This window comes from Perissodus microlepis, chromosome 7, assembly GCF_051167445.1.
Source record: "Perissodus microlepis isolate ML-2025 ecotype Zambia chromosome 7, ASM5116744v1, whole genome shotgun sequence".
Lineage (NCBI taxonomy): Eukaryota > Metazoa > Chordata > Actinopteri > Cichliformes > Cichlidae > Perissodus > Perissodus microlepis.
Window position 1 is genome coordinate 59,369,863 of NC_140467.1, and position 17,548 is coordinate 59,387,410.

General features: G+C 39.7%; 2 protein-coding genes across 7 annotated transcripts in view; one reads left to right on the plus strand and one right to left on the minus strand.

The window, feature by feature from the left end:
• mical2b (microtubule associated monooxygenase, calponin and LIM domain containing 2b) overlaps positions 1–3,405 on the minus strand; it is a 62,986-nt gene extending 59,581 nt beyond the window's left edge. For all 3 annotated transcript variants that reach the window (XM_084936299.1, XM_084936298.1, XM_084936297.1), the window contains exon 1: positions 3,196–3,405. The gene's annotated coding sequence lies outside the window, so the exon portion shown is untranslated. The remainder of the gene's footprint in view (positions 1–3,195) is intronic.
• A 5,306-nt stretch (positions 3,406–8,711) lies between these two features.
• Positions 8,712–17,548, plus strand: part of ppfibp2b (PPFIA binding protein 2b) — a 104,850-nt gene continuing 96,013 nt past the window's right edge. The window contains exon 1 of one of the 4 annotated variants that reach the window (XM_084936303.1): positions 8,712–8,907. The gene's annotated coding sequence lies outside the window, so the exon portion shown is untranslated. The remainder of the gene's footprint in view (positions 8,908–17,548) is intronic. The other 3 variants (XM_084936300.1, XM_084936304.1, XM_084936302.1) reach the window with 3 other exon arrangements.

A 17,548-nucleotide genomic window follows, 5' to 3' on the forward strand; every position in this document is an offset into this window, starting at 1 on the left:
CAGCATAACCTTAGAAAAACCCTCTGACACACTCAAACTAAACTTGGCCTCTCTCATTTGATAGCAGCACCTCTGGTCAGCCAGTGACAGTGACGCCCGGCTCCCTGGTGTATTTTTGTCTCGCTGCCCCCCGTAGCTGATATGTGCAGTGGCACCCCCTTATAAGTCAAATGTTCATTCCAGGAAGTGAACGCTTGTGCAACAGCTTTTTTCCTTTCCCCACTGGCATCAGGGGAAAAAGGAAACACCAGTTTAAAAAGGGCTGAGATTAACATCTGAAGGGTTGGCATCAGGATGTGAAGATGAAAGTCTGTGGAAAAAACTTCCGCAGACCGTTACTGTCACATTCAGGTCAGCTAGGATTTACTGAAAGAAAATGAATCTCTGCCACGGCCATAAAAAGGGAATCTAAACAACGAATGACAAATTTCAGTGCCACCAATTAAAGGACAAAAGGTTAAAGGTTTTATTTTTTTAAATCTCCCAGTAGGCCAAGGGCAAAACCAGCATTCATGTATAATACTGCTTCACACTATGGAGCCTAATACAGTGGAATTGGACTCCCAGTGTAGGACAAGACTCTGTAAGGAGACAGCTGACAACCATAACAGCAACCTGTCCAGCAAACCAACCAGAGGGGCAACACGAGAGGGAAAGGGTGGGGAAAAGAAGCAAGTGGATTGTCCACTAATAATTTAAAAAGGATAAAATGTTAAACCTGGAAACCCTGTAGAAGCAAAGTAAGGTCTATGTGTGGAGAAGGTTCACAAAGATGTTCAGTTTCACATCAGAGGTAATAACCAGCAAAGAAATGAGATGCATCAACTTTTTTTAATGTAACAAAATGGTAAATGGGTAATGGACCCATACAGTGTCATTTAATCCTATATTTGTCACATGCAAAGTTACACGTACGCGTTGCGTGTTACGTACAGTTACATGCAGTGAAATTGGTCCCATTCCGACCATATGTACATAGCACAAGCATGACATTGGGAAGACAGGTCGGAGAGAGGCTGAATGGTAAGAAAAACAATGAAAATACACAACATCAGGGACAAGAGGGGAAAAAAAAGTTCTCTACTCAACATAAAGATTCAAAGCACTTTATATAACTTTCCTCATTCACACACTTACACAAGCACTTTTTTCCCCTATGCTTTTTCTACGCAAGTGCTTTCTATCCAACTTTCACAGCGCAACTTGGGGTTAGTATCTTGCCCAAAGGTATTTGGCATGCAGCCTGGAGCAGCCAGAGATCAAACCACCAACCTTGCATTTAGCATATGACCTGCTCTACAGCCACCACGGTGCACTGTAGCTCAGGAGCGTGCTCGTTGGAGCAAAAGGATACACAGAGCATGTATGAGTAACATTAAACGTTCATTTAGTTTGTTGGTAACAGATTTGAGTCAGCTGCTGTGGGCAGTACAGAGTGTGGAAATGCTGAATTTAAAATTTGGTTTCCTTGTTCAGCAGACAAAAACACCAACAACAAAAAAAAAAAAATCTGGAAGATTGAGAACAAAGAAAAAATGTGAGATTCAGAACAAATACCAAATAATAATTTGCCTCGTCTATACACAGGTTTGTTTGTTTTGTTTTTTAAAATTTACCCACCACTTGTGACAGACCCAGCCAACGATATTGGTAAATGCCATCTTATCTGCCGGCAAGCCAATATCAGTCAGCAAAGCCAACAACATGAAAGCACTTCGAGTGTTCAACTGAGTACAAAGACACTATATTAAGTACCAGTCTACCTCACCATCAGCTAATTTATCAGTGCATTTTCCACTTAATGTTGCCACTGGGATGTCTCTACAACTTGGTGTGGTTGCAGACGGGTCCGTGGTTCCTACTGATGTGACAATCTCAACTCCTGCTGTGGAGTTTGTTTCATTTCACCTGAAATCAACTCTTTTCTGAAGTTCTGCACAGAAGCACAGCCAACAACAAATATTTTCCTCCCTGCAATTACTCGTGTTCAGAACAGTCATTTAGGGCTTATCTAATTCCTGCATCTCTGACTTTTTAGGCCTCCATGGTGACCAAGCTGCTTCTGACCAACATTCACATTAGAAGCTGTAAGCTACTTGCAATAGGTGCTATGGAAAGTTGGCTCCCAGCTTTGTTTTTCTCCTCAAGTCCAACAACAGAGAACAGTCTCTTCACACCATGGCGTGGTTATGTAAAAATGGAGCGCGTAAATCTTTATTGTAATTATACTAATCCACTTTTCTTTTTTTAAAAAAGAGGAATAAACTGAGTGTAATTCTGTCCAACTACTGAAACATTAATCCACAACAACTGGGTGGTTCTCAAATGAAATTAGTCATCGGTGCCTGATTGAATTTCACATCTCAGAGGACAGAAGGAAAAACACGTCACTACTTAAAAAAGTTTTAATGCACCTACACTTGTTGGAAACTTCAGCAAATTAGTAAACCTCTTTCCTGTATGTCTGATGGGAGAAGTTTGCATATGTTAGTCTCCACTATAGAAACTTCTCTGCTTTCAACAATATAAAGCCTTGCAAAAGCTCTTGCTCAAACTCAGTTGTAAAACCTCAAATTTAATGTCTTTCAGGCTATAAATAATTGCAACAACAGAGAGAAAAAAGATAAAGATAATAAACGTCATAAATACGGCATTTAATTGATGTATGGAAATTGTGTTGATTCATATAAATGCATTCAAATGTTAAAGAGCAGTTCTATAACAGGCCACGCACATTATTCACCGGTCTCACGTAATATTTATTTTCTCGACAGATTTCAAAATAAAAGTTTAACTTCTTCCTTTTTTCAGATTCTCGGTGATTTGAGCTTGTTCTTGGCATGCCACCTGTTGCGCGCTTGCAACGTGTTAAGTTGCAGCAAATACTAAATAATTTACCAACAGCAGCAACAGCAAAGACGCATAAATGAGGGGGCTCAACATCCGACTTGTCAGCAAAGTCACCAAAATATAAACCCGTGTTAACCTGCCATCCCCGTATGTGTGTCTGTGGGTGTGTGGTAATAGTGTGGGACTGTTGCTAAATAAATAAATTACCTGCAGTTTCTTACCAGCACCTTTAAGGTATTAAACACAGTAAGGAAGACTGTGTGGGGTGAAAGTTAAACATACGAGGCGTTTAAAACCAGCATTCGTGATTAGCGCTCAGTGGTGCGTTCGCTGTCAGATACTCACACCGGAGACTCCATGAAGCCCAGCGGCCGGTGAAATGTCAGAGGTTCCGCCGCAGTCCTCCACGGCTAACAACGCTCAGCTTTCGGCCGTGGAGACGCGGCTTTATGTACTCCGTGGGCGGTTAACAGTGCAGCGCGTCCGTGTCTGCAACCTGCTCCTCACAGCACAGTCACCGTATCAGCACCGATCCCCGCGACTAGCGTCTAGTTAAGAGCGAGACTACAGCGCGAGGTTAGCACTTCCGGTTACTGCCCCCCGACACACAAACACACACTAAAACCTCAACTAGGCAACTTGGAAAGAGATTCATTACACAGAAGTGTGAAGTTCAATGTTACACTCCGAATTTAAAACGTTTAAAAATAAACATTCAATACCTTCAACAAGTTGTGACGATGTGAGCTCCACTTTATTATAACATAATATGAAAATACTGCAGGGTCCTCCTAATGAAAAAAATACTTTTGTCTTTTTATGCAAATGTACTGTTTATAAGATTGGGGAAACCTACAGTCGGCTGAGACTGAAGAAGTCACTTGGATGAGTGATGAAATGTTTCTCCCACTGAAAACGCTACGTCCAGATGAACAGAAATAAACTTTTGGAGACTTTTTTCTTTTGTGTGCAATATCTTCTGCCACAGTCTGTCTGAGCTGGGTTTAAAAACATATATAAAATTACATTCTTGTTTCAATTTGCATCATATATGGAAATAAATGGTTGAATGGGCTGCTACTGGGACGTTTCTACTCAGTTTGACCAAATCAAATACAAATTCAAGTCTCATTTACCCAATAATACACACATTGATACAGGGCTTTTATCTAACATTTCCTCACACTCTGATGGATACACTCTGAGTTGAGTATCTTTGATACATGAACTGGAAAGGCTGAGATCAATCAGCTGTCCTTGTTATTGATGGATGATCCGCTTTACCACCTGACCAACAGCTGGGTCAAATAAATGCTGGGTTATGGGAGAGATGGGAAATGCTCCACCGAAATGATTTATTGCATTGAATCGTATGACTATGTCTGCAAATGTTCTGAAAAACTCAAAACAATCTCAATTTAAAAATATTAAAAATATATATTTTTTTCATCTTGACTGATATCTTAGAGGAATAGGCTGACTATAATTTAAAATAGTAATTTCTGGGGGTTTTTCTGCAAAAACAATGCATATTTTGTTAATGTTAACAAATCACAACCTTAAATATTTAGCCAATCAAATATCTATTATACAAGTCTATAAACTCAGCTACATAGTTAATATTTTTCATTAATTAAAAAGGCACAGCTCTACTTGCTGCAGTTTTAGAGTTTTTCCAGAAAGCTAATGATAATGTAAATATTATATGCCAGCAATGTTAACACTTAAATGTAAATTGGGCACATGACATTAAATCTACAGGTTCAGACTTTTATTTTGAAATTGAATTTGCTTTGTACAGTTTCCTGTATCTCGGCTACCTTGACACAGAAAAAGGCGGGTCTTCCAGCGTCTCCAATCATATCTAATGGGGAACTGAGTGTTAAATTCAAATCTATTTTTCCTCACCTTGCATTTAAATCACACAGGAAACCAAAAGTAACGCAAGTACAACAAAGACTTCTGTAGTACTCGCTATACTTATAGCGCAATACTAAAATAATGTAATCAGCTATTGATTTTAAATAGCAGAAGGAAAATGTAATAATAATAATAATAATAATAATAATAATAATAATAGCAAAAACAACAATGGTCTTTCTTGGCTAACCTACTTTCCTGTGGAAGGGAAACTGAACTTACCAAATAAAGCTCTCCTACACTTGTTCATATTGTGTCATGCAATACATATATCACATATTTTAGCATTGAAGATATCTTACAGGTTGTGTCATCTTACCGAGATGACTCCTCGCACACTAGAAGCTACCGAACACATTCCTCTTGACATTGTCACCTTTATATTTCCAGCTTTCAGCGCTCAGACTCTCTCCCTGCGATGTTTGGTCCTGCTCTGCCATCACGTGGTGGAAAACTGCTATATCATCCTGATAGAGCGCAGTGTGTGTTTTATCCTAACAGAGCAAATATTAAATCAAGGGACAGTGACTTCTGGATTACACAAAATGACCACTGTGAAGTTTGGGTGGATGTGTATTAATAAAATAGTCGATTCACTATCACAATTCCATAACAGGTATCTCCTCAGAGACTTTGTATCCAGTTATGCAAACAGGTGAGAGGAACCTTTTGATGCCATTAGATTATCCTCACAATGTCAGCATGTGTTCTTTGAAAGAACACAATCATATTGTCAGTTGCTGGATCTCCAAAATCCATTAAACTGAGCGCCTCATCAGCTCAGCACCTTGAGTTTTTACAAATGTCAGTGATGATGCCAGTGTGGAGGTTTTTAAACCTTATTGAAATCTCACTCCTCAACTTTAAGCCAGATTTTCTTAACTAACCACCTGATCAGGCTAATGGTGTTTTTACAAGGGCTGCTCTTCTTTAATGATGTTATAGCCAAACAAAACTACACTTTGTACACGTGTGCTCATAAACATATTGGATATTTCCTCCTTTTCTCCTCCATCCTGCCCATGTTTCCCCTCAGATGTGTCAGCAGCCTGTGCACAATTTGCAGGAGGCCCATTAACCACTTCAGGCTCCACAGAGTCTGACGTTGGTTCATCTTCCAGTGGAGGTGGTGCTGTGATTTGATCATCGTCCTGACAGTGGGTATGAGTTTGTGTCTGCTGTGCCAGTGGATTGGATATTTTGTGGACTAAAGACTTTTGCTAAAGTTACAGAGTTTACCTCTTTATTGGCTTCTTTTAAATTGTCTGTGATTGCTTTGTTTTTCCAACAGTTATACTGCAGGAGCTCATTTTCCTTCTCCAGTGTCTCCAACACTGACTGTGAAATAAACATATGATTGGTTTTCTCAGTTTTCCTTATATTATTATAGTGTCTTTGCCTTACAATATAAAGCACCTTGAAGCAACTGTTGTTATGAATTAGTGCTATAGCTTTTGATACGTCTAATAGCTTCTTAAACATGTCATCTTTCTTAAATGAAACAAGTTATAAAATATCACTTTGGTAACTGATAGATTATGACCAGTTGTATTCACAGAGCAATAAAACAGTAATGGATAATAAGGGGGAGCTCAACATACCTGCAGTGGCTTATTACAGCAACTTGTCATTAATTAATTGTAGACACCAGGAATTTTGAAATAATCTCTTGATATACTCACTACCTGAGCCATCAATAGTCAAAGCATGAGGAACTGTTTCTCTAGTGAGATTAAAAATCCATTGCTGCACGATAATTTCTGCTGTTGCTTTGGAAATCCCATGCACAGTCCTCTTTGTTTTGGAGAAAGAAGACATGGCTGATTTTAGGTGGTTTAACTTCAGCTGTCTGTGAAGGTTCTCAGTCATCCAGGTCATCGTAGTCTGAGGAGCTTGGAAAGAAAAGTGTCTGGACTTCTTTAAGTTGCTTGAAGACGTTTCACCTCTCATCCGAGAAGCTTCTTCAGTTCTAAGGTCAAATGGTGGGGAGTCCCAGTGGGAGTTTCCCCCCCAAAGAGGGACAAAGGACCCCCTGATGATCCTCTACCTAATCACATGAGCCAAGGTGTGAAAGCGGGTGTGGGTCACAATCAGCCAGGGTTTCGGGTGAGCTCATTGTGAAACCTGGCCCCACCCTATCATGTGATTTCCTGAGGTCAGATGGCCCAGGATGTGAGTGGGCGTTAAGGCGTCTGGGAAGGGATCTCAAAACTGGATTATAGATAGCAAACAGTTGGTGTCGTAAACCACCGCCTCTGTTCAAAGATGGTCGCTCACAGTGGACATAGATGGCTTCTTTCACTCCTCTTTCAAACCATCTGTCCTCTCTGTCCAAAATGTGAACATTGGCATCCTCGAAAGAGTGACCTTTGTCCTTTAGATGCAGATGAACTGCTGAGTCTTGTCCCGTGGAGGTGGCTCTTCTATGTTGTGCCATGCGCTTGTGAAGTGGCTGTTTGGTCTCGCCAATGTAGAGGTCTGGGCATTCCTCGCTGCACTGTACAGCATACACCACATTGTTAAGTTTGTGTTTTGGAGTTTTGTCTTTGGGATGAACCAGTTTCTGTCTGACTGTGTTGCTGGGTCTGAAATGCACTGGGATGTCGTGCTTGGAGAAAACTCCTGAGTTTCTCCGATACACCGGCTACATAGGGGATGACAATGTTGTTGGGTCTGTCTTTTTTTTTCTGTGCATCTTTGCTGACTTTATAAACGCCTGGATTCTGGATTCCAGATACTGAAAGCATGTAGAATATCTATGCTGTTACTGTGTGTGTGTGTGTGTGTGTGTGTGTGTGTGTGTGTGTGTGTGTGTGTGTGTGTGTGTGTGTGTGTGTGTGTGTAAATCACAATAACAGGCTCTCGTGTAGATGCAGTGCTGTGTGTACTACTGGTTTCTGATTTTTTGTGTTTGCTACGAAGAAAACAACAACAGCTAGCTGTAACACGTTGTTTTTGTAGAATTTATCACATCAATAGCGAGAAGTTAAATATTAATAAAGCATGCAATCAGTGATTTGCTTGCACTGATAATGTACACTCTAGTATAATTATGAATTTAAATCACTAGATGGCAGTGTTTGATTATAGAAAAAAAAAATAATCAAGCGAAGCTAAACATAAAATGGACATTTTTTCCCCACGTTGTTTGGTTGTTTTTAGCTGTTTGCGATTTCGGATGTTACTGTCTCAACCTCTTAAAGATAAATTAATTGTTGTTATTATTATTATTATTATTATTATTATTATTATTATTATTATTCAATAATATTATTATTTTTATTTCAAATTTCAGATTTTTAATTTAAATTTAATTATTGTTTATAATATTTTGCACAGTCAAGGAGCAGTTCAGGAAGCATTTCACTGTGTGTTGTACTTGTATGACTCTATGAATCTTGAAATCTCATATGATTACTATTACTATTATTACTATTATTCTTATTATTATTACTATTAGTAGGAGTAGTGGTATCACTGACCCTCTTTTCCCTGACATGCAGAGCACATATTTCAGGTTCAGGCATTGTGAAGAACCTTTTGGACAAACGTTTGAGTTTGGAGTCTTAAAACCAAATCGTTATCCGGATTACCAGAGATCGATGCCTCGCTGCGTTCATGAATATCGGAGACATCACTTGTAGGATAATGAGGCTAATTTAAGACGTTAAAATCTTTGGCTTATCAGTTGAATAAAACACAACAGCAACTTTGACTAGTACTGCACAGTATTACAATCATCATTGGTATTTGTTGGATCCGAGAAGAAAATATACAAGTACTACAATTCGATGGTTCCTTTTCATTCTCAACTATGAGCGCACTGCGAAACATATCATAATGTTCAATGTAGATCTAAAAGAGAGAGAAATATGGAGTTTCAGGAGTTCCGAGGAGCTCGTAAAGGCATCGTGCGTATCACATGGCAGGTGATAGAGCTGAGGGAGCTGGCGCTACAGTGCAGCGCAGAGTACAGACAGACAGACAGACAGTTAACACAGGTCAGGGCACCTTGCGCGCAAGACTGCTGTGTGTACGCGTAATGGCGCGTTTGTGCCCTCTCACTTTATCTTCAAGCGTCTCCCAGAAACGCAGTTAAAGGATTTGTTTGGACTGCGCGTCAGAGGGTCGCACAACGTGAGTAACATGACTTTAATGTAGTAGTTTCCCCGCATCTCTAATACATTTAAACTCCAACTTATTTTTGTGTGAAAATAGCTTTTTCATTTCGGTAATTACATTTTACAAGTTGTTGTTTTGCTGCAACAAAAAAAACCAAATATTTGACAAGTTGTCTAATTCCTGAGTAATTAGTGTTCAATATGTGCGAGTTAAAGTGCGGCTAATGTTTTTGTCTTCTTTTACTTAAAAGTGAATTTGTGGTCCGAGGTTCGCAGATAGTGCTTATGGTGGCACTCAGTTATGTTAGGAGAGACTTCAGCACAGCCTGTATTTCAAATATTGTATTAAGTCTTAAAAATGCTTCAGTGATAATCCTGCTGGGGTTGTGCTGTAAGCATATCAGCCTTTCTATTAAGAGTAATTGGGACATAAGGTTGAATGGGACAGTATAAGAATACATGGTTTTTCTTCCTTGTGCATGCAAAATGACAACTTCTTTTGCTAAGGCGGAGCTCTGAAACCAAATAATGAAAAATAAATGTGCAAGCTGTTGTGGCATACACGGGTGGGCGGGGCTAGCTTCAAACAGAAAAGCATAGGGTGAGGAACTTAGCATACGCATAAAGGTAATATGCTGCTGTTGCTGCTGCCGTAAAAAGGTATTACATAGGTATTTTTGATTGGTCCTTTCACCCTACTAACTTCGCAGTAGAGACGAACTTTGCATTGTGCACATCAGTGACCTCCGACTCCCAGTCACTCAGATCTTCTACAGAATGTAGTAATGAAGTCTGTATTCTGAGTCACTACATGGCACAAATGCATGACACACCTAACAGAGGTGGGTACTTTAAAAACCATCACCTCGCCCACTCAGGGCCGTAACAGTGCCATGACAGTACCCAGCTATTTCCACTGGTAAGTGATTTCCTGTGAAAGTGAGGCAGTTTTATACCGTAATGACTGTGGACAGAAATATGATAGAAAAAAAAGCAAAATTATGTCAAAGTAAAGGACAAGTATGACACAAACTGTGCAACATGCTGTAAGTTTCTAGCAAAGCTGAAATAAGTAGTCAAATGTTCTGTCCCAACAGGGAGATGTTACGAAAATGGTGCTTTGGGTCTTTTTACACAAAAAGGGTTTGGTGTGCTTTCTTGGAGTATGATCTGCTCTTAATTCCAGCTCAAATAGATGCTAAACCTCTTCATCTTTACAGAATATCACATAGTGGGCCGAAGCTTTCCTTAGAATTTACAACAAGAAAGTTTACACAAGCCAGAAATTCCAGAATCGTCCCCGTCACCCTTAATTTTCCCTACATTGTATATCCCATTATATATATTTTTCTACATAACAACAAAATGCAACATGGTCTGTTGGAGACAACATGGTAGTTTCACTGTGACACTGGTGTTTCTCCGCTTGCTTGCTCAGTCATGTACTGTCAGCTCGGAGCTATTAAATGATGTTTAGTTGCACCGACACATGCTGTGTAATTGCAGATCATCAATTTCTGACAGCGTGAGTAAAATGGAAAGGGGGAGGGTGAAAGAGGGGGGACGCTGATATGCTAACAGCAGAATATCAAGGTTGATGTGTGGCCCCCCTTCGCTGAAGCATCTGCTCCATCTAAGGCTGGAGACAGAGTACACACACACACACACACACACACACACACATGCACGCATAAACATCAGAGACATGAGAGAGCTGAAGGAGCCTCCTGCCAGTGAATACATCAGGCCGGTGCCTCCTTTCTGTTGCAAATCTCATTTTAAAAAGAGACGGAGTTGAAAGGCATCATTGCCGCTGACGACAGTGAACTGATTAACGCTGCTGAGGTTGGCACTTGGGTGGCATTAGCACACGGAAACAGAAGAAATGCACACAGGAGCTCGGCTGAAGTGGCAGTTGATAAAAGCCCTAAATTGGTAACATTTATTGTTGCAACAGTTTATTTTTGACAATAGCGTTCATCGGCTTGTCGTGATAGGTTTACGCAGGGTGCACACACACTGGGTCAAGCAGATGATGGCACTCATTTCTGTGATCAAAGCTGCTCTAAGTCCCAGAGTGGCCATGTTCAGATGATTGCTCTGTCATCTTTACAGCTGCTGCCGTCCACGGCTATGGTGTAGTTCCACTGCTGCTTAGAGGGAGAGACAAAGGAGAAGAGGAGAGATATGGGTGAGATTGAAAGCAGAGGAATGAAAGCGAAATAGCAAAAAGGGGAAAAGCGTAGAAACCTGAAAAGACAAAGTCAGGCTGTTAATCTTGCTGAAGTGAAGGAGTGAAAGAAAAGTGTCAGAGAGAGAAAGAGGAGAAACTCTGGCTTGTCCAAGGCGATCTTTGGCTTTCTTTGTCGAGGAATGTGAAGAGGTGTTAGAGAACAGCAGAGGCTAGATGCTGCTCATGCTGTGTTGTCCCATTTAAGAGAAAATAAAGTAGTAAGAAATTTGCGGATTCCAGGAGGAATAAGCAGAGCAGAAAGAAGGTAAATGAAAGGATTAGGTTTTTCTTTGGTTTTTCAGCCGTTATTTTGCTCCTTCTCAAATCCTCGCTGCAGCAACCCAGTGTGCAAGGGATGAGTTAAAGGTTTAACATTTGATAAAAGGGAGTACTGTGTTGGTGGAAGTGCTCGGTAATGTGTAAAAATATGCAAATGTATCATGTCAAAGTGTTATGGAACTTCAGCACATCTTTAATCCCCCTACTCGAGTGCAATAAGTGTGCAGCCTGCGGTGTGTGGATATTGGAGGCTGCTCTAGAAAGGAGGTAAAACTAATGACTCACTAAGGGTGTTTGACATTGTTTCAAAAACCAAGCATGGCTATGTTTTTTGAGGATTTCTGACCTGCCAAAAAGAACCTCCGCCTCTCAGGTGTGATACCAGGTGATGCTTATGACTTTAAATCCAATGTCTGCATCCACCAACCAGCCACAGTTTACTATATGTCCATGAATTGTGCCTGAGTCTTCCAGTCATTGTGACTTACACTCACACTCACTTGACACTTTATTAGGCACACCTTGCTAATAACAACCCTCACCCCTCTTTTTCCTTTAGAACTGGCTTAATTGATCAAGGTGCAAGATTTGGGTCCATACTGGCATGATAGCATCACACAGTTACAAAAAATGGAGACACTGTGGTCATGGCCACTGAGAATAATGAAATAGGCTGGGTGTTTAAACAATGCTCGGCTGACAGCAGGATGTATCGAAGCTTTCATGTTGTTCATGCCAAATTCTGACCCTTCCATCTGAATGTTGCGGCACAAACTGAAACTCATTGGACCAGGCAACATATTTCCAGTCTTCTGTTGTTTTCATGATCCTGTGGGAACTGCAGTCTCAGGTTTTTGTTCCTAGCTGACAGGAGGGGCACCTGGTGTGGTCTTCTGCTCCTTCTTTGCCCATCTGCTTCAAGGTTCAAGCTTTTGTGCATTCAGAGATGCTCTTCTGCATAACTTTGTTTTCAAGAGTGGTTATTTGAGTCCTGTTTGTTACTGTAAAACTCCCCCATTAGCATCTGTATGACAGCCTGAAATATCATTTTTATGCTCATTATGCAACTTGATCTGATTAAGAAAAAAAGGTGGGGGGTTGTTTGAGGGGGTTAAAGCAGCTAACGTTTGCATCGAGGGTTTATCATTTACCCTTTGAAGAAGGGTAGATGGCAGAAGGCAGGGAAAGAAAAGACAGAAGGCTAATAGGCAAGTGCAAATGTAGAAAAATAAAAGCTGTTTGTTAAATGAACATTACAGTAAACTTATATTCATACGTATTGATTTACAGTGTTATTTAAGTGGATGTCAAGAAAAGCCATTGGAGATAAAAGCTTATATTATTTGATTTTGGTAGGTAAATCTTGTTGAGTTGTTCTGAGACTGTTAGATGGCACTGCACTTGAGCAATTTTGTCCACTTTTCTGGATTAATGGAAGTAAACATTTGTTTTTTAAGGGGTAATACATTCAAGTATTTTGTACTGAAGCTGCTCGGTTTTTTATGGCATTGAAACACTCATCCACATGCATGGGTCTGGGCATGTGAGCGAGTCAGTGATCAAATCTCACAGTTAGACTTGTCAGAAATGATATCAAACAAAGCAGCTGATGAAGAGAGCAGAGAGGAGGTGAAGAAGAGCTTTACAGGGCAATAAATCGGGAAGTAAGGAGAGGGGAGGTGCACATTCAAGGTAAAGAGTGGTGAGTTTAAGGACACTTTGACAGCAGGAGTTACCTAATAAAGTGATTCATTTAATGAGATGCCAACTCCTGGGTAGATTGTGTCATAGTGTTCACGCGCACTTGAATGCTGCAGACCAGCAAGCTGCCAAAAATCCTGCTTTTATAAATAATCAGTTAATCAGATGCTTGATTGGCAGCACCTGACTGCTATTTACCTACTAAATTCCAATGAAGTGGTGTGTTCACTGCATAGAGTCCTGTAGTCTTGATTATTAATATATATTAGTATAAAGAACAGGTATGCAGAGTAACATTTGCACTATAAAACACACAATAAAAGCTGCAGGGATATTTTTATATTTTATATTAAATAAGTCTTCTTTTCTTTTCTGTTTACATCTTTGAGTAGAAGAAAGTAGAGCTGTGTTGATATCAGATTTTCACAGACCTCCCTAAGAAATTTATAGTGGCTCAAGATTTTAATAGAAATAATAATTTAATAGCAATAATGCTGTGATTCAAACTAATTTATCTAGAACTTGGTTTATTGTTCTTTTTTTTAATGTTTTGGATAAAACATTAAAAAAAATGCAAAAACTGTTTGGTCTTTGAATCTTGCAGCACGTTATTGCTTCATCTCCTCGTGAACAGTGAAAATGGTCAAAATACAACGTACACCTAAACCTACAGTGATTCCTTTGAGTGACTGACATTTGCTGGGAGTGTCCACAGCAGTATGTGGCTTTAGGTCCGCTATGTACACAGATGGACTGCTATACAGTTCATCTGTATACATATGTATACATCAGTACATCTCTCCATAGTACATCTGTATATTTGCTCTCTGTATAGCAATATAAACATCTATATACTTCACTTATTTGTACATAATCTGTACATAACTATTCCCACCTTTTATACCAGCCTTTTCTGTATATAATCTGCTCTTATTGCACTTACTGCTCTTTGCACTTCTAATTAGATGCAAACTGTATTTCATTAGCCTGTATTTATACATGTGTAATGACAATAATGTGGAATCCTTGTACTTGTACCACATAGACGGTTATTTTTATGTATTTTCTTCTGATCCTTCAGAATTTGATCTATAAAAAACAAGTGTGTGATGTGTAGAAAATGCAGAGATATGTGTTGTGTATCAGCCTTATAATGTCGAGACAATGTTTGTGCCCTTATTACACAGCCCTATGTCTGCCAGCAGTGACTCTATAAGGACAGTAAAATGTTAAAATGTATATAAATAAAAATGATGCCCTCTTTATCCCAATTTTTAAATAATTCTTAACAATGAAAGCAATGATATCAAATATTTTACCATATTATGACATTTTAGCCTTTTAGCTGCGCTGCTATGCTGTGTTTCACTTACTCCATGAATTTGGCTTTTGTTTTCATTTCTGCTTCTGTGCTGTGAGGATATAATCCTCATCCTAGTTTAACTAAGTCCAGTACCAATATTCACTCCTGAAGACTTGGCCAATGTCAATATTTGTACTGGATTACATTTCAGTGTAGTATTTGCCTCTGCTCTATCCTCTGATGCAAGAATCGCAGACGCCCGCTGTGTTCACTGCAGCGGCTGAGCTCTGTGCTCAGTTGTTTTATTCCAGGAATTTGACCACTAGTGTTGTTTAAGCTTCACTTTTTTTGTTTCACTTGGGAGTTCAACAAGTAATAAAGTAATAAAGACAAATTTATAAACACACAAGAATGGGTTGCAAATATTTGGCCCAATTACTTGCTCTTTTGATGTAACTGAAGCTTGAGTGTGAAGGAAGATAATCCTGTAATTTTCCTCTTCAAATCAAAATGGAAAACTGGACGTGTTGCGCTGTGTCTGCCCAGGAAGCAGTCATGGTGAGTGTCCATAAAGCTTTACATTAAGGTTGAGTAAGCTGAAATTAAATGAGTTTGTGTGTCAGACTGTCTGCGTGTCTCCTTCAGGATGACATTTACCTGAACCACACAGAGCTTCTCATGCGGCTGTAACATTATCAGGTAACGTGATCCGTCTCTGATCATGTCCAGATAGCTTGTTAGGAGGTTGTGACTCGGACTCTGTGTAACCCTAGTCTGCTGCAGCCGAGGTGCCGGCCTCTCGCACTTCACTGCTTCTTCCTGCTCGATGTGCTCGACTTTAGAAGTTTAGAAGTTTTTACTACCCTGCTAACTTGTGTTTGGTGTTTTATTTACTCAGTGGAAAATCATTCTTTTCAGCCTGAATTTGTATGGAGGGTAATAAGGATGCCAGTTGACTGCACTCGACCAGGCTGGCGGCCAGAATCCTTGAGTTCCATCTGAATCAGCTGCAAAGCACCAGTTGGCTTGCTCTACTGGGACACACATAAAAAAACGAATTGATGCATAATCAATTCTTCATGTCATAGTTTGAGGGTCGTGCAAATTTGTGGACTATCTGTGAAACAGGGAACTAGGAGGTGGTCTTCAACTGTGGGAAAACTGGGAAACTATGAGAGTAATGGACAGCATAGAGGTGGTTAGCCAGTTAGCCTTAACTTTGTAGCAACGTTGTGATACTGTATGTAATATTATATACAATGTATATTAAAAAATGTAAAAAGTTACATATAGCTCCAAACTGTAACTGTAACTGGAAAAAGAAGATGGGGAATTTTGAAGAGGAATCATGAGGAAAAATGCTGTTTCTGCTTCTTTGACCTCCTTCAATTTTGCACTTGAAGGTCAGCGTACTGGTCATGACATGATGCTTGTTACTCTGAAAATAGAAAGTGTTGTCCTCGGCTAAAGGAGGATGATGATCACAGTTACCTCAGCTTATCTGTTATCATTGAAACTGGATCACAAGGTTGGACAGATCATTTACCAGGTAGTTAATGATCACACAAAATGATGCTAAGAGTTCTGGGAAATGTTTTTAATTCAGTGTTTTGGATTGTTAATCCAAAATTATCTCTCTTTTCACCTTTTTATGCCTTGCTGACGGTGGCAGGTCTCTGTGGTTGGCACTGTGGGTCTATCACTATATTGATTGCCATTGAATTTGGTCCTGATCTTTAAATACACTTCACTGACACTGGTAATCCTCTAGCTTGAAATGTAGACACATACCTTTTGGGTGACAGCTTTAGAATAAATTGACATCAAATATGTTATTGCTGTAGTGTCCAGATCAACTGATCAATTGATTTGTAAACAAATTGTGATTGGTTCCCTAAACGTTTACAGTGCAGTGGTTCAGTGTTCAGCACTGCCGCCTCGGGTTCTCGGGTCTAACCTCCTGGTTGACTGGGTCCTCTCAGTGTGCATTTTGTACATTCTGCCTCTGTATGCTTTAGTTTCCTCTCAAAGTTTAAAGATGTGTTGTGGTTAACTGTTTAATCAAAACTGGCTGTAGGTGTGGAGATGTGAGTTGGTGGTTGTTTCTCTGTGTGCTGCTAAGCCTGTCCAGGCTGAACCTTCTCTTTACTCTGAGCTGGGATAGGCTTCAGGATAAAATGAAAACTGGCATCTTCAGAATTTGTTTCATTAAAAAACTATAAATGAATTGTTTTTAAGTCATTCAGCTTTTTAAGGCAAACTGGTAGCTTGCACTCTGAGCCCCTGTATCCTCCTTTGATGACGTTACATTTTGGCTTTTCTGCACCTTTATTCATTATATTGCTCAATAAAGTGGTTTATACTTTGCTAAACAATGGTAACTTTATTGTATTATTCTGCAAAATAAACCTATTTTCCCATCAGTGCTTATCCTTTATCTGGACTAATTCTGTATAACTACACAAAATTGAAAAGTATACCAAACAAACAAAGAGCTTTGGTCACAGGGAGCCATGAGAAGCACATTCTTGTGTTTTGAGTAAATATCACAACTTTTGGATGGATTAACGTGTACTTAAGTAAACTTACTTCTGATTTTTAACTCTTATGGTAGGTGGAGTAGATATGAGAAGTGGCAAAGATTCACCATTTTCATATACCGCTGACAAATTTAAGTGGTTATTTGGAAACAGATGTATTATTAAACAGGGAATTATTGTCTGGCTTCAGTGTCCTACCAAACATTTTGTTAAGTAGCTAATTACACCTGCAGGATTCCTTACTCCCGTTGAAAATATAACATTTTTGCTTTGCTTTGCCTTAAGCAGGTTACTGTTGGAGTAAGTGGAGCTCGCATATAACAAACAATCACCATTTTCAGGGCGCGATGCCTGTGTGCCAGTTCGTCCTGTCATGCTTTCTCTGTCATGTCATCAGCTTCATCATCTCATCAGCTTCATCACATGGCAGAATGAGTCCACGATCTTATTGTGGCCTCACAGGGACTCTCATTGGCTCGTTTTTATTCCCTCCTAAGTGCTGATTGGTTAGTCACGCCTGTCACATGAAATTGTGGCCGTCTTTAACGTGTATGTATTAACTGCTGTTGACATGTTGTTTTTACAGCACTGGCTTGCTGAC